Below are 17,938 nucleotides of genomic sequence, written 5' to 3'. Positions count from 1 at the left end.
GACCCCACTATCCTTCAGCCTATAGAGTTGATTCCTAATAAAACCTGTTAAGAACAGAGGTTCTCGGGTTTCATTGAATAAGAACTTTTGAAGATGAGTTCTGAGCATCTGTATTTTGATCAAGTTCTGAGAACCAAATCACCTACACTCTACAGAGCTTACTCTGGACATTGAGATGACGCTACTATTCCATTGTCTTCATTAGCACAGCTTCACTGTTCCAGGAGATTCTTGCCTAAACAAAATATCCATCAACTCTTCAACAAAAGCATCAACGGACAGTTTGTGCCTTAAGGTGATGGAAACCCTTTGCCTACCTTGCTTTGCTGTCGACCTTAGATAGTTGTGTTGTGATTTTTACACAGTCTTAATCAAGAACCTCCCCCCCTCCAGTGAGGGACCTGTCTGAAACCAAACATCCAGTTCTCAATAAATTCTAACCTTGCCTTTCCCCCTCGGAGACACTGCCAAGTCCCTGCTGAGATGGTGTCCTCTCTGTCTCATCAACAGGTTCTACTGATGACTTGTGGGGAGCTGGCATTCCACAGTCCCCAGGATATTCTGTGGCTCAGTGAGATTGGACAACTACCCAATGAAATTGAATTCAGATTGCTAAGCCTGACATCCCAGGTCCCAGCCTTCTGGCTGTTGTCTCACTTTCAAACCAGTGGGTGCATTTACTCTTCTTTTCAAACTGTACACTTTAGCCCGTTCTCTTGTATTTTTACCAAATTCATGCTTTTATTCAGGCTTTTCTCCCTCTCAGCCTTCTACACCTCAGCATCTTTTTTTTTTTTGGTTTGGTTTTGTTAATTCTCACCTGACTAATATTTTTTCCCATTGATTGTCAGAGAGAGTGGAAGGGAGGGAGGAAGGAGGAGAGAGAGAGAGAGAAACATTGACGTGAGAGAGACACATCGATTGGTTGCCTCCTGCACACGTCCAGACCAGGGCCAGGGATGGAACCTGCAACCCAGGTACATGACCTTAACCAGGAATGGAACCCGCGACCCTTCGGTGCACGGGCAGGCATTCTATCCATTGAGCCACACTGGCCAAGGCTCAGCGCCTTTTTCTTACCCATTGCTGTAACCAATCTCCAAGGATGGTCCCCAGTTAACCACCCCTCCAAGGATTCCTGCCCCTGTGAAGTCCCATCCCGCAGCGACTCAGGCCTGGCCCCGTGGCTCACTTTAACCAATTCCATGTGGCAGATGTGAAGCTGTGACAGTTCGGAGCCTACATCTTGCACTTCTGAGAGCCCCGAGCTGAGCAGATATCTGCTGGGGAGGCCACATGGGAAGGGAGACACCGTGTCCTGGCCTAGCCCAGCCTTCATGCCATCTTTACGTAGGAAATGTGAGTGAGCCTCCCTAGGCATCCGGCCCAGCTGAGCTTCCTCCTGGCCAGCATCCCATGGGCCTGTCAAACAACAGGATAGTGAGGGATTAAACATTGTTCGTAGCCACTAAGTTCCGTGGTGGCTTGTTCTCTGGCACAGACAACCAAATACCTCAAAAGCTACCCGTTTATGAAGCTTTTTTACACATTACCCCACTCAACACCCTTCCTCTCCCCTCCCCACAGCTGGAAGCAGAAACCACCCAGTTCCTTGCCGAAGTCAAACAGGAGACATCCAGCTTCTTACCACCCTTCTCTGGTGTCCTGGAGAGTATTCCAGGACTTCTCCCTTTTCTAGGGCCAACCGGCCTCTAGGCGAGACCAGAAATATAGGAAAAAATACTTTCCACCAACGGGCAGAAGAATTTGTGATATAGAGTCCACCCATCCCCCATTAGATCAAGCGCATCGCCTGTAGAGAGAAAAGCGCTATCCCTGGAGGAAATCATCGCTTTAATCCTTTAAGTCACCGGGTTATGGTTTATCCTGCGGAAGCTGCAACATGGTTGAGGGGATGTGGAGGTGGAACCACAGGGGCAAGTATAAAGGGGAAAAGCAAAGGAGGGGCGGTTTCCCACCTTCTTGCTTTATGGTGCAGACTTTTAACTGCGTTCTTACCCCAGAAGGATACTTTCTGCCGGTTTGAAAGCAAAGCGACGCTATAACCGATGGCTCTCCCTAGTGGTCATCAGTAGGCTTTATTTTATTTTATTTTTATTTTTATTTTTTTGTGTGCCCCTGACAAGGTTTATTAAAAGTGCCCTTTGTAACATTTCTTACTGCACATGATTATGGTAGCAAATACACTTTTCACCCCTCATTTACAAACTGTATATATAGCAATTCATTTGAGGGTATAAGTATATAAATATCCTGCAATTTACAGACACTAAAGGGTTTCTGACCAATGAAGTCGTGATATAGCAGAAAGTAAAGAATACCAAACATTAAGTTACCCCCAACACACACCAATACTCTAGCAAGTTCTTCAAACAGGTAGAAGCTTCAGCAAAAGCCCTCTTACGGACAGAGCCCGAGGGCTCCTCCCGCGTTGGCCTCGGCTACCAGCAGAGGGCAGTGCAGGCCGCGGCGTCGCCTGCCCCAGCTGCCTTCCCTCCAGGCAGGCTTTTTGTTCTGCTCCGTTTGTTTCTTTGTTGTTGTTTTACATACAACACTTCCGTCCTTTGATTATTTATTAAAATCCACAAGAAAAGTGAAAGGGATGTAGGTGAGACTGTTTGTAACCTCTCCTGTTGAGTTATTACAGCCTTTAACCTGTAAATCCCATGGACGCTCATTGCAGCGTTCTTTCTCTTTAATGAAAAATTGGGGTAAAAATTCTTATATGGCTAATAATCAGGAATTGGTTAAATTATAATATATCTGCATGGTGCAAATTTATGCCGACATTAAGATAATCTTTCCTACTGCCCAGTTACTTCTTTGAACAGGATGCTAAGGAGAGAACAAGCCTGGCCGAGTTTATGTTACTTCGATAAAAGGCCTCATTGCCCTTTTCCCAGCTCCCCAAGGGCTGCTTCCCCGAGCACGCTTTCCTGAGGGCGTCCTGCTTTCCAGCAGATTACATCCACCTGCCTTTAGCCTGTCTCGCAGCAGACTTGCCAGCAGACTAGATCTTAATCATTTCCACCACAGAAAGAAACAGAAATTTTGTCATGAGATCGAGCTGCTAGCTAAGTCTACAACGGCAATCCTATTTCAATATGTAAATGGACCAAATCAACATGTGATCCACGTAAAAATTTATACAACGTTCTGTGGCAAATATATTTCTATTTAAAAAAGAAAAGTAACATTCACTCCAGCCCCCTCTTGGTTGGTTATAGTGTTAACAAAACAAAACAGAAGCAAACTCATAGATACGGAGAACAAGCTGATGGGTGTCGGAGGAGAAGGGGTGAGAGGATGGGCGTAAAAGGGAAGGGGGCCACAAAGTACAAACTGCCAGTTACAAAGTAATTCCCAGGGATGGAATGTCCAGCACAGGGAATAGAGTCAATAATATTGCATGTGAAGCATGTGCCAGATGGGTACTAGACGTAGCAGGTGATCACTTTGGAAAGCATATAAATGTTTAATCACTATGCTGTACACCTGAAACTAATATAATATAGTATGGCAACTATAATTTAAAAATAAAAAATATAAATGATGAAAATATTTAAAGAGAGGCTGCCAACCCTGGAAAGATTTTCAGAGAGCTCTGCATATTGAAACTTCTACTACCAGTGTTGCAGAACCCAGAGTTCTGGTTTATCGAATACTTCCCCCCCCCCGTAACTGGGGACAGCCTCCACGCTATCATCTGTGACGTGACGCTTGTTTCGAGCTTACCTAACTTAATACAGGCACAAGCAGTTTGCAGCCAGCCGGAGGCTTCTGCGGTGTAAATTGTTCCTCCTACTGTTGCCGAGCTCAGAACCCGCCCCACGCCTGGGAATAAAAGCGCTGGACTTGGGTTTTGAAGCCCTGGCATTTGGCACTGGCTCTGCCGCTAACTTGGGGCAAGGACGATAATAGCCGATAATGATTACAGAGTGCTTACCACAGGCCAGATGTAATAGTAAATGTCTTGTTTTTGTTCATTTTCTTTATTTAATGTTGGCAACACCAAGATACTATTATTTACCTATTTTAAAAATAAGAAAACTGGGGCACCAAGAACTCAAGTCAACTTGTTAAGGTCTCAGTTTATAAGTGAGTGGTAGAGCCTTGATTCAGACTTTAGGGGGCGCACTTGCACCCACTGTGCTGCCTGGAAGGCATGTCACAGACTCCCAAGCCTAGAACCTGAAGGAGATGCAAACGAAAAGCCATTGTTTCACCTCACCACATTTCCAACAAACAGGACACCTTGGAATGCATTCTTTCCATCAGCATTTCTCCCACAGCCTCCCCCTAGCTCTGATTATACTAGAAGTGGATGCGGGGGTAGAGTGATCATGAGGCGGGAGGCGAAGGGACCTGGATTTCCCAGCCACGTGAATGTAAGCACTTCCCGCCTCTAAGTCTCCGTTCTGTCAACTCTAAAATGGAAATAATAGTACCTGCCTCCTCAGCTACTCGTGAGGATTAAATGAGATAATGTAAGCTCAATGCCTAGCAGCTGGCCTGGGAAGCACTTACCAAATCATCACAGTTGTTGCCAAGGCGGTAGCCTTCAAGGCCGTGCAGTTCCACGGGGTGAAACGGGCCACGATCCTGCACAGCCCCAGGCTGAGACTGAAAAGGGAACCACCGGGCCCTCCTCAGCCCCTTCAGCCCGGGAGCCGCCGCGGGCCTTCCCTGGCAGCACGGGCCGGGCCCATCTGTCACCCAGAGCAGGACGCCCTGCCTTCAAGGTCAGTGCCCTTCCGAGGCCAGCAGCTGTGCAAAAGCTGTTTGAAAGAAGGTAGGCTGAACGGAACTGAGTCCCTCAGAAAGGCGTGGGCACGATGCTGGAGGGGCTCCAGGAGACAGCGATCATTTTCGAACTGGGCGTTTTAGGAAAGGCTCTGGGATAGAAGCTTTGGAGAGCGGTGGCATTTCCCCAGAGCTCAGGGACCACTGATGACAATGTGCCCTTTCCCTGCATCCCCCCCATTTCCTCCTGCTACGTAACCAGTCCCCCCAGCAGGGCCTTGTGGCCAGGGCTGCTTCACAGAGGCACACAATGCCACTGGTTCCAGTCACAGGGCATGGGGACATTCTGGATTCTGGCGCCCAGTCTTTGCATGCTCTGGTTGGCTTTAGCCACATGGGAGTACATGGGGAAGCCGAGTTTCTCCAGGGCCTGGATCTGGGCCCAGATGACATGAAAGACGAGATGGTTTCCTCGGTACTCAGGCACGGTGGCTGCCATCCGCAGCTCTCCAGTCTGGTCCATCAGGGTCCAGGACACAGGGGTCCCCTCGGGCCCCAGCAGACAGAAGGTGGGGAAGGCCTGGATACAGCGCTCGATGAACCTCTGGCTCCTCTCGTTGCCGCCGAAATGCCAGAATTTATTCACCAGGGCCGCGTGGGTAACATCCAGGAAAGAGAGTTTAAACATCTCGTGGTCGCTATGGGGAATAAGGGAAAAGAACAGCCCATAATAACATACATATTGTGAGGTGTTGTATTTGTTTTCCCCAGAGAGTCCCGAGAGGCAGTTAGGGGCATATTTAAGGGCTTGTGCTGAGCAGCCAGGCTGCCTGGGTTCATCGACTGACTGCTTGTGTGATTTGGGTCTGATTGTGTGATTTGGACTTGATCTCTCACTTCCTTTATTTTGTCATCTAATAAATAGGGGTGATAACGATACCTCCCTCCTAGAATCATCATGAGGCTTACATGAGCCCATGGCTGTTGGTGCTCAGAACCAGAAGCTGGCAGGAAGTAAACACCCCGCAGAAATTAGCTGCAATTGTTTTATTTGGCCGTGGCCATCGCCCTTCAAGCTAGATTGCGCAGGTGTTCTTACACTCATTTTACCCAGAAGGAAAAAGTTTCCAAGCAATTAAACAAGTGCCCCAGGCACAGGCTATCAGGCTGTACGTGAAATGCGGGTAGCAGAGGGCCCTTGGCCGCTGTGGGAAAGCTCAAGTGCAGAGGGGGCCATGGTGTGGAGTGTGGAGTGCAGGCGGCCCCCAGCACAGAACACTGGAGTCTGAAGGCTTCTGCTGTGGGGTCAGGGGCCTCTGAGGGGTCCTGGGAGAGCCCACAGTGGAGACCTAGGTGGACACTCAAGCCCCAGTTATGCCTTGAGCTTCCGCCCAACCTGAACCAGCCATTTCTTCATCTGAGCCTGTTTTCTGGCAGGAAAGGGGGGATAATATCTTCTCCCTTGTCTATCTCATGGGATGGACAAGAAAATCCAATGGGATTATGGAATTAGAGGTGTATGTTTTAGGTGTAACGTGTGATGAAATCTGACTAAAGCTTTTCCATGAATCTTAACACACAGAGGGCCATGGGATTGGGCATCCTCAGGCCAAATCTCTGCCATCAGTCTTTAATTCTGTTCTGTATTCGACTAGGCATCAATGGGAGAAAATATGTAATGCGTTGAAATTCTCTTTATTGGAAATCTTTTGTTCTGCGAAGCAAATTCACTCAACACATCTTTCTGCAGCACCTGCTGTATACCAGGCCCTGCGAGGCTCTATCATCGAACAAGCAGAGAAAGCGGCTGCTCTGCGGGGGAAGGGGCTGCAATACTGTTGGGGGGAATTCAAACATCAAATGAGTATGTGAGTGAACTAAGTTGGCTAACTCCAGACAATCGTACATGCTATAAAGAACCCAGAACTGGGTCATGTGTGGAAAATAACAGGGAAGCGACTTCAGGTGGGTGGGGCAGCCGGGACCCTGTGGTGAGGTGTCATTTGAAAAGTCCTGAGTAACAAAAGAAGTCATGTGAGTAAGGAATGGGGGGGGTGGGGGGAGACATTTTAGGCAGAGGGAAGAGCTGATCCAAAGGACCTGAGCTTGGGATGATCAGCAGTGGGAAGAAAACCAGCGGTGTTGGGGAGCAAGCAAGAGAGATGCGGTCTGAAAGGTAGGTGGATGCTGGCTCTTGTAGGGCCGTGGAGGAGTTCAGAATTCTTCCAAGGTGAGGCAAGAAGCACTAGAGTCTTTTAAGAGGAGAGGGACATGTCCTAAAAATAAGATTACTCTGGCTGCTCTGCAGAAAATGGGTCATTAGGAGCCCACACAAAAAACTGGAGAAGTTGGGAGTTAGAGTGTGCTGAATGGTGTGTGCCCTCAAAAGATATTCTCATCTGGAACCTGAAAAGGTGACCTTATTTCCAAAAGGGCCTTTGCAGATGTAAATAAATTAAGGAGATCAACGTGAAACCATCCTGAACCTTAAATGCAACGATAATCCTTATAATGGACAGAAGGGCAGCCACGCACGGAGAAGGCCATACGAGCACAAAATCAGAGACTTGAGTGATGAAGCCACAAGCCAAGGAATGCTCAGAGCCCCAGAAGCTGGAAGAGGCAGGGAAGGATTCTCTCCTAGAGGCTTGGAAGGGAAGGCCGGCTTGCCGACACCTTGACTTCAGAGATAAATGTCTGTGGTTTTAAGCCGCCCGTTGGAGGTGATTTTTCACAGCAGCCCAAAAACTAGCGCCCGGGCTGCCGCGGCAGTGAGAGGCCCGAGTGGCGCAGCCGGCTGCTGTGGCCGCACTTACATGGAACGGCCCGGGCCACCGCCGGGCGGGGACTTCTGTGCATCCAGCAGGGAAGGGACCAGTTTCTTTGCTGTCTGAGACATCATATAGAGGTTGCATTGCGTTCACTTGACCTGGCCCAGCTTAACAGCTACGAGATTTTCTATGACCTCGTGCAGGTTGGACTGTGAGCCTAGGTGGAATAAACAAGGAATGAGTGAGACGTCACTGTTCCCTTTCGAAGACAGGAGCTGGGGGGCCTCAAAACCTGTGGTCAGTCATGACATGGCTTCTGTTGGATCATGGCTAAATCACTCCCACATTTTTTTAAATTTAAAATTGGGACAACACTGTGATTCTTGAGCACATCCCAGTACGGTCTGACTGTCAGAGGAGATGAGGTGTAGATGTGGTGACCAACATGTATTGAGCAAGTCAGCGCCCTCCCGGCAGCGGGCGGTGGTTACAGAGCTCGAGAGGTGAGCTCTTCCCTCACTGTCCTGACTTTCCCCCCGATATGATTCTGGGCTTGACCATGAAACTCGCCTTAGCCAGCGGGCCAATAGTAAAGGTAATTCAGTGAGAAGCTTGAAGAGGGATGGTGCACTGAGTCTTACCCTCTCTTTTTATTTTTTTATTTTACTTTTCTTGCCTTCTCTTTCTGCTTTGGAAAACCCTGTGGCTTTTATACGTTGCCCAATTCACTTCCACCAGCTCAGTCGACAGCCAGCACAAGCAAAGCTAGCAACACCCAGGCCCGAGGTGGTGGCCTAGTCCCACCAGCTCGTAGACAAACCCAGCGGACCGCAGGCACATGGGTGAGTCTAGAGACGAGCTGAAGAGCCACCCAGCTGAGTACTGTCTAAATTGCTGTCCCACAAAATTGTGAGCTAATAAATCATGGTTGTTTTAAGTTATTGTTTTGGGATGGTTTGAAAACCAACGGATAAAACCAGACATGATGGGTGCTAAGCATTTCCCAGTCAAGGTCCCAATTAATCATTCAATGAATACTATTATAATCTTCATTTTTATCCATAAGGAAACTGATCCACAGAGAGGTTGTTACTTGCCCTAAATCACATAACTAATTATAGGCCCAACAAGGTCACAAACTTGGGTTGTTTGACTCCAGAGAGCATATTTTCAACCACTGGATTTCTCCTTTGTAAATATAACAGAAGGATAAAGCAGGTGAGGCAGAGGGGAAGCTCTGCCCCTATCCTCACGAGCCCGAACAGACCCTGGAAGATAAATCTGAGCCCTTAGCTAGTAAGAAATTACATTACTCGTGATTTCCTTTGCAAATGCCATGCATTGCAATTTTCAGGTTCTAGTTCACTGTGAAGGTGGTGGCAGCTGAGAGAGAGAATGGAGAGCGGGCCGAGTGCCTGGGGCTTGAAGTGGAGAGATACGAGGTGTAGGGGTGTTACTCAAAATGGAAAGCGACCCTCCAGGTGCAGGCATGGGAGATCCCAGCAACCGGCACGCCTCCCGGTCCCCTTACTCTGGATCTGCAAATGTTGCTTCCAGTTGATGACTTCTGGTGAGCTAAGGAATTCCTGACAGTTCTTGGGGTCCTTGGAGTAGATTTGGTAGGTGTTGGTGTAGTGATCGCAGTCATCTGCCATCTCCTGTTTGGGTTGGTAAAAGTAGAATCGATATTTGTGTTTCATGATGGCCATTCCTTTTTCAGTGTTCCGTTATATACTATGATATTTTTAAATACTAAAATGTGAGTTTTTGTTGGTGGTGTATTGCCTTTATTGAGGAATTATTTATATTAGGAGGTCAAGTCAAGGGCTTTCTTATTCAACTAATAGTAAAAAATGTCCTGAACAAAACTATTCTTAGCTCAGCTATTGCTTTAAAATTTGAAAGAAAAATGACTCGTTTGGAATTTAACATTTCTTTCAAAAAGCACAGGACATTCAGACTTTTGGTAAAATATCTTTTGTACAGGTTCATTCTCTGGTAGTAAAAGTGTTAGCTCCAATGACTGCAGTAAAAAAAAAAAAAAATCACAAAAACAAACCAATGACAACAACAACAAAAACTCCCGAAGATATGTTGTGTTCCCTTCTGACAATTTTTAAAACAAATCAGAATAGGGAAGTGTTCACAATCTACCATGCTATGCAAATTCTTAGTCCTTAGCTAGTAAGAAATTACAGGCAGAGGCAATGGTCAGATCTTTCTAAACATCATTAGTGATTTTCTAAATAAAGATGCAACATCTTAAAAAAAGTTATTGTTTTAACCTTTATAAAAACCCAAGTAGAAAGTAAACTGACAAGCAAAATCTTTGGCCAAAAGAATAGATCTTGCTCTAGTCCAAAGACTTTGTAGAACATGTGGGCTGTGAACATGTCTTTAATCAGCATTGACAGAGGTAACAGACTTAGAATACGCACCAGATGAAACCAGAGAAAAGTTATCAGATGAAGAAGTTCTGAGGATCTACTGTACAGCATGGTGACTGTAGTGAGTAATATTGTATTCTGTAGGCTTGGAAGCTGCTAAGAGAGAAAATCTGAAATATTTTCACCACAAAAAAGAAATGGGAACTGTGTGACAGGGTGGAGGTGTCAGCTCCAACTATGGTGGTGATCATTTTGCAGTATATGTGTATCCAATCTACACATTCTACATCTTCAACTCACTCAGTCTTATATGGGAATTATCTCTCATAAGCTGGAAAACCTTATTTTTAAAATTGTAGTTTTGAAAGTAGCTCAAATAACATTTCTCATTCAGGTTTCTATCAATAATTCAGTCTTTATTTTCAAATTATTTAATTTGGTGATTTTTTTTTATCAATTTCACTGCTATACAAGTTATAACAAGTAATAATATTTTTAATATTTTAATATTAACAACTTTAGATTTTTAGTTGATTTATTAAAATGTAAGTATACATTTTTGGTTTTGAGATATTTTAGCTATTTCATTTCATTAACTGTTAAACATTATCACAATATGTAACCAGCAACTCCAGCCATGTCATTTTGCTCTTCAGTTTCCCTAATTCACTGTGTTGTTTTAGACCCTATGCCTCGCAATTGTTATTTTGTCTGCTTTGGATGAAGTCTGGCCCTGATCCTCTATAAAAAAGTCTTATTTATCTTTTACATGCAGTTTTGGTAAACTTTCCACTAGGAAGCATCTCTGACCCTTTCCCTGCAACCTCTACTACATATGGTATTTTTTTTAAAATGCCCTGTTTTAAGACTATACTTTCAGGGATCATTTCTATAGTTCGTTAAAACATGCGCAGTTTTATTGACTTTTCTGATGATGGTTGGTTCCGATACCCTGCAGCCTCTCAGTGGAAGGCAGGATCACAGCGAGAGGTTGGGAGTTAGCACGGTGAGTTGGTGTGGTTCCAGGCTCGGTGTTTATAAAAGGTAGAAGAGGTAAAAATGGAGTTAGGGTTTGATCCATTACAATACAGATGTCTAGTCCGGGAAACGTTCCTTTAATATCTTTAACAAAAGATCAGCCTCTTGTCCATGCCATCAACATAACCTTAAATCAGCACAGCCTTCCCTTGGGTGCCTCCCTTCCCACAAACCAGAGGCAAGAAATAACTAAGGGTGTTTGGTCCTCAGCATGACCAGGATGCTGTTTAGGGTCCTGTCTTGAAAACAAACTAAAGCAGTGAATGAGCATGAAAATGTACCATATATAGTTTTAATCAGCTCCTCCTGTGTTACTTTTTTTTGACTTTCATTTTTCAATGACAGTTGTCATTCAATATTATTTTGGATAGATTGAGGTGACGGCACAGTGGCCGGGCAATCATCATCTCATGCATTCTCCTGTTGCTGCACATTTGACACCAGACTGTCACTTATCTGTGGGCTTACCTGTGTTCTCCTGCAGGCTGTGGGCTTCTTGAGGGCGGGGACTGTCCCCATTTCTGCAGTTCATCGCCAGGTGCCTGACAAGCACTTAGCAAATACAAACACAGACGCGCGTTCATTCCACGCCGGGCGCCTTACCTGCTCCTGAGGGCGGACAACCACCGTGTTGAAATCGGGCCACTTGCCCACCAGGGCCTTTAGCTTGAACGGGTTTCCCTGGTTCATGTGGAAAACGGTCCCATACACCTGCAGCATTCCAAGAAAATGGGAGGGTCAGCACCCAGGGGCTGCGAAAGCGGGTTTCCAGGTGTCGGCGTGGTAAAGACACGCAGGCGAGGATCCTTACAACAGCCTCATTAACTCTGTTCCATGTACTCACAACAGAAAACCCAGTTTTCCCCAGGGTTACTTCTATGAAATTATGGAATATTATAATTGCAAGGAATCTAATGACCATTTCTGCAAACCAATTTTAAGTTCGAGTTTTTAGCCCTAATAAGTGATTCTTTTAAAAATATATTCATACTATAAAACATTCAGGCCAATTAAATTTATGAATAAAGATCATGAACTCTCCCATTATAGAATTTAATACACATTTAATGTAATAGATGTCAATTATACCTCGATTCACAAAAAGGCAAAAAAAATCTTTTAATAGATTTCCTTCTATTCATGTACACCCACCACAAATCCCACAAAATGGAACATTTTAGGAACATGTAATTTTGAAATGTTTTTATCCATTAAATAAATATAGTCTAATCATATTTCTTTTTCAATAAACAAATAATTTTAATGACTGTAGAGCATTCTGTGATATGGATGGACCGACCTTCATTTTTAATTTGTTCACACGAAATAGCAAAGATCCTACAAAGAGGTCCCAAACACACCTCCCTTGCAAAGAGGTGATGTGAACCGAATGAGACGTAGCCTGAGTGAATTCCCGCCACAAAACAGATGCTCTTAAAAGCTCCTTCTCCTTCCCGCTTCCATCACAGGAAGACGCGGCCCTTTGTTTCCCTGAGCCTGTCGCCCTCTCACCTTTAAGGACTCAGGGAGGCTCTTCCTCAAGGATGTTTGTAGCATCTGCAGCATCTGTGGGCCCTGCAAGTGGAGCATCGTGGCAGCTATTTCAGGCTAGAGGAAGGATCAACAGACAGCCAGGAATGAGAAAATGCTGAAGGCACAGGAACTAGATCCACACCTTTACCTGAACCTTAGACGGTAACAGGTAGGATAAGCCTGCCCGCTTCTAAAGTAACTGCCTTGGGAGAGGGATTGAAAGTAGGGTCACTCTGGATTTCTAGTCTTACCATGAAATAAGGGCACCCCTGAAGTTCTGAGGGGACCACCACCAAGACACAAGAGTAGCAGGTTCTGTGCTAATGACCACCACTCTCTTCAGTGTCCTTTATTGGTGTCAACCTCCCTGAAGTCCTCACTAAGGCCAAACGAGGAGACTGGCAGAAGCACATGGTTCTTTTTCTGAAAAATTGCACTTCAGTTTCTTACACTACCCAGAATTTCTATTAAAGACACATTTGTTTTAATAAACATGTTCTTCAGTACTCTAGTGCATCTTTTGGGATTAGGTTACTGTCAATGATTAGCCACCACCAGCAAGGTCTGTAACCTTCAGAAAGTTACCCTCTTGGTATCATGGTTGCTCATTAATCTTAATAAAAACAGGCTCTACCTAGAAAATTATTGTCTCTTTCCTATCTTGCAAGATGGCAGGTAAAGAAGCTGAGAAACCGGATACTAAGGAGAAGAAGCCTGAAGCCAAGAAGGTTGATGCTGGTGGCAAGCCTAAGAAGAGTCACCCCAAGGCCAGGGCGTGAAAGAAGAGGAAGCCCCACTGCGACCAAACCCTGTCCTGGTCGGAGGCACTGACCTATATTTGTCATAAGAGGAAGTAATCAGCGGCTAAATCCAGGATCAAAAAGTTTAAAAAGGAGAAGTTCTTGCAACTGTCACAAAACCAGTTGGTGGCAACAAGAATAGTGGTACCAAAGTTGTCACCCTTTGAAAAATGCCTAGATACTCTCCACCTGAAGATGTGCCTTGAAAGCTGCTGCGCCACAGCAAGAAGGCCTTCAGCGGGCATGTGAGGAAGCTGGGGACCAGAGTGGCTCCCGGGGCCCTTCTGATTGTCCTCACAGGGCGCCCCAGAGGCAAGAGGGCGGTTTTCCTGAAGCAGCTGAGCCGCGGCCTGCTGCCTGCGACTGGACCTCTGTCCCTTAATTCAGTTCCTCTGTGCAGAACACGCCAGAAATTCGTCATGGCCACCTCCACCACGACTGACACCAGTGGTGTGACAACCCCGAACATCAGGCCGCTGCTCGCTTCAAGGAGCAGCAGCTGCTAAAGGCCAAAGCGGCCCCTCAGCCCAGGGCTGCCTCTGCTCTGTTTGCTCTCACCAGCGGGCTTGACCCTCACAAACGGGGGGTGCAAAAAACCTAATTGGACACTTTATCTGTTTAAAACAGTCATTGTGTGGGTTAAACGAGTTAATACATATTAAATGCATATAAGAGCTTCTTGCATAGAATAATTCAAGAATGTTATTTTTACTATTGTTATTGTTAATATTATTAGTGGCAGCTAACCACATAGTCATTCAACTCAGCCCATTCGGTTGTCCTTTTATTTTGAAGAAATGGGGTGTAACTTGAATCTAGGTGACAATGTGAATGCTTTCAGTGTGAAGAGTGCCCTGAGAATAATACCAATATTTACATCAGAGTTTGTTTGTGAGGTTAAATGAGGTGATCCACTCACTGGCATCACGTGACTAAAAAAGCCCATAGAAAACTCTGAGTGCCCGGCACAGGACAGTATTTATGTGTCATGATTATCAGCATTTCCTAAAGGAAGCAGAGAAAAGATTGTTTGATGTACTTCGCTGGTTAGTGCTGAGGCTCCCTGGCTTCCCAGACCTCTGGCTTCCTCCCCTCCCCTCCCCTCCCCTCCCCTCCCCTCCCCTCCCCTCCCCTCCCCTCCCCTCCCCTCCCCTCCCCTCCCCTCCCCTCCCCTCCCCTCCCCTCCCCTTCTCTTCCCCCCCACCCCTCGCTTTTTTGTTTGAGAAACACATGTTCTTTGGAAATGATCAGCCACAGAGACTTGTATAGATGGGACCCATGATGTTTGTGTTCAGTGGGAAAACGTCTCTGGTTGCAAAGAGCTCGTTTACTTTTTAGCACCCGCTGTTTGAGCAGGTTTGCGGGGCTTTGCACAAGTGAACACTCTTGGCTCTTGCGTGTGCCTATGTCCCCAGTTGCTTGTCAGTCCTTTGGGGGAAAATAACAGCCACCTTATCCCCCCTAAGGCTACTCCTTAGTTTGGGGAGAGGAGAGTCTTTGCTGGCATCATTATGGTTTTTGTTGTGACTTTTAAAAACAGCTTTAATGCCGAGTAATCTAAATGGGCGTAATTAAAAGCATGCGGCGTGTACAAGCCCACAGACCTGACACACGTGTAAGCCCATGAAACAAACCATCGTCATACTTAAGAGAGAGAACATTTCCTTCATCCTGGCGCCTCTGGGCCTCGAAGCGGCTCTAACCCTGCGGGTGAGCTTTGGGCGTCACAGGGCCAAAGGCCACAGGGCGCTTCAGGCCCACTCAGCCCCTGACGACATGCTTTCAAAGGGCAGTTCAAACAAAGAGACTGGGTCGCAAGAGTGGTTTATAAAGCCACGTCAGCAAATAGGGGGCAATAAGGCACAGTCCCTGTCACTGGGAGAAGGGTACATAGATGACGGCCTGTTGGTGTATTGCACCTGCAAGGGCCATTAGCATAAGAACTAGGACACACACAGGGGACAGTGTTAAAGTAAAAGGAGAAACTGTAGAGCATGAAACAGTACAGCCCTTGACTTTAATATGTAAATCTGTGCTTACACGTATTAAACGGGCAACATACACAAGCATTTTAAGAATATAGAAAGATAAATTTAGAAGGGAAAACAAAATACTAAAAACTATTTTTTTAAAAAGGAAAAATTCCACTATTCAGAAGTAACTACTATTTTTTTTTAAAATATCTTTATTGATTTCAGAGAGAGGAAAGGAGAAGGGGAGAGAGAGAGACAGAAACATCAATGTGAGAGAGTCATTGATCGAGCCCACAACCCGGGCATGTGCCCTGACCGGGAATCAAACCCCGATCGCCTGGGTCCTAGGTGGACGCTCAACCACTGAGCCACGCCCGGCCAGGCAATAACTACTATTAACTTGAGAATATATATCCATTTGTTTTAATACATTATTTCATTTTTTACAAAATAGGGGCGTGTCATATATAAAGAATTTTGTAACTTGTTTTTAAATTTAAAATGGCATAATTCTTGTCATCAAATATTTTTAGAACATGCATGTTAATAAGCATGTACATATAACAGATTTATATTTCATTATTACATATAATATATAGTATATTTTATTATTCCGTTGCACACATGTACCACACATATTTTTAACCAGTTTCCTATTGTTGGGCATCAGGGTTGTTTACTGTTTTTCTCTATTGTTAATAATATTCGGTGGAAACATATTCTGTTAATATATACCCAAGTTTATTTTCTTAAGATAAAGTTTTTACAAGTGGAATTGCTAGATCGAAAGAAATGCCCATTTTTAAAGTTTAAAAAATATTCAAATATGTTAAACAAAATTTTAAAAGTTAAAAAACTATTTTATGGCTATGGCATTATCTATAAAAACCTTCCAATTAAGTTTCTTTTTCACATGACTTAAATGGACAGTAAACCTGGCCTGCCCTCTGGCCCGTGCCGTTCTGCACATTTCCCCTCGGGTTTTAACAGCGCGTCACCCTCCTGGCTGAGGTTTATGCGAAGAGTGAGCTGCCTCCTTCAGGTGCTAAACAAGCCTCACTCGGGTCAAGCACCCTTTCCTGCCCATGTCATCACCTCTTCCTTCGCCCACCAGCGTCCCACATCCCTTCAGATCAATTTATTTGTTCAGAACGAAGAACTGACTCATCCCTCCCAGGGATTTCTCCACAGTGCCTCTGCTGTGTACACAGTGCGTGCAGAAAGGCTGTCTCTCAGTTGGGATAGACCCCCTTTTCCAAATATCACCAAATAAGCTCAAGCACTTCCTAGCTAAAGCCGGCAAGGTCATTGATTTTCCCCACCAAGGTCATTTGCTGCAGGAGAGAAGGGAGCCGGCGGCTGCAAAGCACCGGTTCTCTCCAGGGAGATGAGTTCTCACCTGGGTGGGGAGCTCCGCACAGACCGGTCCTCAGGAACAAACGCGAAGCAGCAGGCTTTTCCAGAAGAGAAAATCCTTTATCCAGGCATGTATGGCTCAGACCTGCAATGTGTGTCTTGGTAAATTTTCTACAGAAATCATTAAGCTGACGCTCTTAATTCGGACCTTGGCCTTTTAAATGCTGGGGTGTGGGGGTGGGGGGTGGGGGGTGGAGAGCTTCCGTTAGCTGGTGTGGGATCCAGAGGCATTCAGTTCCTCCCTCTGGGTGGGAACCTTTGGAAAGCTGGTTCTTCAAGCCTGGGAGGCTGGTTGTGTCTCAGGGTTGGATCTATTTTCTAGTTGTGTGTCTTTGTCCAGTTATCTAGTCTTTGTGCTTCAGTTTTCTCACCTGCAGGTTGAGTGAATAATACTACTGGCTATTTCTGCTTTCTGGGTGTGGTTTCTTTGTAAGTTAAATGAGCTAACATCTGTGAAGTGCCTACAGAACTGTGACTTAAAATCTATGTGTTTGTAGATTATACTCCCTTTGAAAGAGAGAGAAAGAGAAGATTAAACTTCCTGAGTTATTGTATGTCCATATTTTTTAAAAAAATTCCCTTCTACTTAAATGTTCTTTTGCCTATCTTTTTAAGTGTCTTTAATATTTTTAAATTTTATTAGTATTTTTCTTTATTATTAATATTTCAATTGCATTTGATGTGCAATATTATATTAGTTTCAGGTTGACAACATAGTGGTTAGACATTTATGCAATTTACAAAGTGATCACTGGCATCCATCTAGTACCCATCTGACATCATACAACATTACTGACTACATGCCCTATGCTGTACTTGACTCCCGTGTTTTGCCTACCTTTACGATTGTAGGCCTCAGACCTGAGAGCTGTAATATCACTTCTCTCTTTACTAAGTACCTGAGGCTGCTCCTGAGAAGTCTGAAGTCAGGGTGATTCCTGGCCTTCTGAACACAGCCAGTCTGTTCCTCTCTCTGGAACTTTGTAGGATCTTCTCTTGATCTTTGGTGCTCTGAAGTTGCACAGTAATATGGCTAATGAGTTCTTTTCATACTCAGCCTGAAGTGACTTCTTTCGATCTTAAGACATTCTTCACTTTGGAAAATGTTCTGCTTCTCCTGCCTCTTCTTTCCTTTTCCTACTTTTAAATTGTTTTTATCACTGCAATTGCTCTGTTCTCAGTTTTTGGAATGCCATTTAGATGGGTGTTCAAGCTTCTCAGTGTTGTTCAGTTCTCTTCTTTTTCTTTCATATTTC

The 17,938-nt window shown here is 45.1% G+C and overlaps 2 pseudogenes across 2 annotated transcripts in view; one reads left to right on the top strand and one right to left on the bottom strand.

Annotated features, from left to right (window-relative positions):
- Positions 1–2,137: 2,137 nt before the first annotated feature.
- LOC308549593 (glycine N-phenylacetyltransferase-like) overlaps positions 2,138–17,938 on the bottom strand; it is a 28,408-nt pseudogene continuing 12,607 nt past the window's right edge. Inside the window, exons 3-6 of the transcript XR_014000660.1 lie at positions 11,564–11,671; positions 9,067–9,193; positions 7,581–7,752; positions 2,138–5,462 (exon numbers count right to left, since the gene is read on the bottom strand). The product of XR_014000660.1 is annotated as a glycine N-phenylacetyltransferase-like (transcript). The remainder of the gene's footprint in view (positions 5,463–7,580; positions 7,753–9,066; positions 9,194–11,563; positions 11,672–17,938) is intronic.
- Positions 13,162–13,799, top strand: LOC308549312 (large ribosomal subunit protein eL6 pseudogene; annotated as a pseudogene). The gene has a single exon. The product of its transcript is annotated as a large ribosomal subunit protein eL6 pseudogene (transcript).

Source organism: Miniopterus schreibersii, assembly GCF_964146895.1.
Source record: "Miniopterus schreibersii genome assembly, chromosome: 19".
Taxonomy (NCBI): Eukaryota; Metazoa; Chordata; class Mammalia; order Chiroptera; family Miniopteridae; genus Miniopterus; species Miniopterus schreibersii.
The sequence above is the reverse complement of the archived record's forward strand: the minus strand, read 5'-3'. Positions and strand labels throughout refer to the sequence as shown.